Source organism: Pinus tabuliformis, chromosome 2_2 (genome assembly GCF_031772625.1).
Source record: "Pinus tabuliformis cultivar Carrire ecotype Pingquan chromosome 2_2, CPIR1, whole genome shotgun sequence".
NCBI classification, from domain to species: Eukaryota; Viridiplantae; Streptophyta; class Pinopsida; order Pinales; family Pinaceae; genus Pinus; species Pinus tabuliformis.
In genome coordinates, this window is record NC_142300.1 from 932,118,529 (window position 1) to 932,121,734 (window position 3,206).

General features: G+C 36.1%; 1 pseudogene; it reads left to right on the forward strand.

The window, feature by feature from the left end:
* The first annotated feature begins 1,706 nt into the window (after positions 1 to 1,706).
* Positions 1,707 to 2,637, forward strand: LOC149196197 (proline dehydrogenase 1, mitochondrial pseudogene; annotated as a pseudogene).
* The last annotated feature ends 569 nt before the right edge of the window (positions 2,638 to 3,206 follow it).

A 3,206-nucleotide genomic window follows, 5' to 3' on the forward strand; every position in this document is an offset into this window, starting at 1 on the left:
TATCGGGTATTGAAATGTGGTCTATCAGATTTCACTGAAGTTCATATTGAAATATATTATGTAACAAGGATAGTTAAAAATATTAGTTTTGTATTGAAATATTTAGAAACAAAATATAAGAAAAAAAATTAATTACTTTCTCTCTCTAAACACTTACCGAAATATTTTATTTGTGATTCTTATAGCCAGAGTGAAATGTTTTTACCATGTCTCATTCATATTTAATTTTTATTTTGAAAGGGACACGTGTCAACTCAACTTTTAGCATATACAAGATTACACATTTCCCTCTCGGCACAATGAGCATAGACGGAGTTAGACATCGCCCTCATAATGCATTGTAGAATGTGTCTCTCAACACAATAATAGGGAGTAGGCCTAATAATTAAAAATATATGTTTTCTCTTAAAACACAATAGAAATAAAAGGTAGAGTATGTAAACCAACATAAATTTTAATAATAAAATCACTACTCAAATTAAATATTTAAATATAAAAAATATTTTAAACAAAATATATACATTATCAATATTTTTACTTTTAGGGCATGGTGTATGCCCTAAAACTACTTCTGCTTGGCTAAGAGCTAGTCTTTCTCGGATGTAAGGAAACAAGTTAATGGCCTAAGACCCATAGGCATCTGGAAGGAGTGAGAGCTTGCCCCCTTATGGACCATGAACGGGTTATTCTAGGTGGCCTGGTTTTCCTTGAATAATGGTGATGAATCAGTGTGGGTTATTCCAGATGGCTTGCTTTTCCTTGAGTAATGGTGATGAGTCAACCTGTATGCATTGGCAGTTAGCATTCTTAGATGGTTGTCCTCATCGCTGGTTTGACTGCTAAGTTATAATAGGTTTTTTCACTATGTAAAAAATATCAATATTTTTACATAAAAGGTGTTTCTTCTTGAATCTGTTCAGTGCCCAAAATTATCTACCTTTATCAATATTTTTACATAAAAGGTGTTTCTTCTTGAATCTGTTCAGTGCCCAAAATTGTCTACCTTTATGTTTTTGGTAGTTGATTGAAGTAAAAAACTTTTGTTGTTCATCGTTGGATGTGTCAAGGCGTTGTAGCACACTGGGCATTGACTATGCTCCGTCTTCATGGCAGTGCTCTGTGGACGCCTTCACTTCTGAAGAGATCCATGGCTCTCAATTTCTCACTCTGCCAAAGACTTCATACGCAAGATGCTCTGCAGAGACGTCACCAGGAGACTTAGCGCACAAGTCCTAGGTACCTATGTCCCTTCATCCCATATTCTCCTCTCATCGAGCTCCATTCTGTCAATTTCTGAAGAAAAAAAATATTAGAAATTGTGAAAAAAAATGTAAAATCGACCCTTTATGAGAGGTGGAGGAATGTTGAAAGTTTGGTGGGCAATGACTGTAGAACATTGTTGGATCTCCTCTCATACGTATGCTAATCCCTCCTCTCATTAACCAATCTATTTTATTTGTCATCGAGATCATCATCAAATACAACAAAAATCTTGAATATAGATATTTAGAAGTGAATATTTATACAGTGGAGAGGATATAAATTGACATTTTGACGTACTACCGGTACTGATAGTTGAGCCGGTTTTCGACCTAGCAAGTGCGGTGTTATGCAGGTAAACAAAGGTGACATTTAGGCAGTTTCTGCGGTAAAGTTCCAAGGGGAGTGTTGAATCCTTCAGGTGGAGGGGGATATTTTAATATCATAATCTGAAAAGAATCATCCACTTGCGAAGGTGGCAGCACTGCCATCCTGACTTCACCCTGCCATGGAAAGCAGAGACTCTGCCAATTCTAGCCCCCTCAATTCCCACTCACCACACCTCCTCTGCACCGTAATCTTTGAGTCTCGCTGAGATAAACGACCTAAATTTAGCGGAGCAAAGGCTGTTTCAGCTCTGCGAAGCCTGCGAAGCTATTTCACTTCCTTTGCTGATAGATGCAGAATACCAAACCGTTCAGCCTACTATTGATTACTTACAAAGAATTTTCTGAATTCAAAAATCAAGAGCCACTGGTGTATGGCACTTTACAAGCTTACTTGAAAGACTCGTTGCCCCGTCTAATTGAGGCATCAAAATCGGCTAAGCAACAAAGAATTTCAATGGCTCTGAAACTTGTTCGAGGCGCCTACATCACAAGAGAAAATGTCGAGGCGAGGGAATTGGGCGCCCCTACAACTATACATTCTCAGATTTTAGAGACACACAACTATTACAATGCCCACGCCACAGGCCACATTGCTATTGGAAAAGGCTACTAAGGGCGAAGCATCATTGGTACTAGCTACACACAATTTCGAGTCTGGTAAGCTTGTTCTTTCTAGTTTCTATTTTGTTAATAAGAGATTGTTAAATAATAAGTATTTGATTTATCCATTGGTAGTGGCGACGATTTGTCAGTAAAGTTGGCTGCTGCAAAGGCTGAAGAATTGGGTATTGTGAGAAAAGGTCATGGTGGGTTACAATTCGCTCAAGAGAAGGGCATGGCAGACAGTCTATCGTTGGGTCTAGTGAAAGCAGGATTTCAAGTGAGAAAATATGTTCCATTTGGACCCGAGGAGAAAGTGATCCCTTTTCTCATCAAAAGGGCTGAAGCAAATCGCAGAATGCTTGCTACAGGCTTTCAGGACATTTAGCGTATGAGGCAAGTTATTTGATGTTAATCTATATTTTGGCCTATTTATTTATTTAAAGACATTATCAACCTCTTGTTAAGTTTGGATTCATTTAGCGTATGTGGCAAGTTATTTGATGTTAATTTATATTTTGGCATATTTATTTATTTAATGACATTATCAACATCTTGTTAAGTTTGGATTTATTTTGGCATGACGGAGTTTTGAATGTGAGATACGCAGTCCCACAGCGACGGCAACAACATCGTTTTGTGGAGTAATAGAGATAAATGCTCTTTCAAATGTGGTTGTGAAAAGTTATCCCTAGGAAAAAGAAACATAAGTTTTTTGACATTACCTAATGTTTCAGACTTGTTAACATTGTTTTTATATTTGTATGTGGATATTTTGAAAACTTTGTGTTTGTATAAAGTGTTGAAAATTTCACACCTTGATGACTTGGAAGACCTTTCTCTCATATATATATATATATTAAACTTTTAAAAAGACTTGTTAGTCTTTATATTAAGATTAGAAATATTTGCTTATATTTTTTTAATTTATTAAAATATATATTAAATTATAAAAAA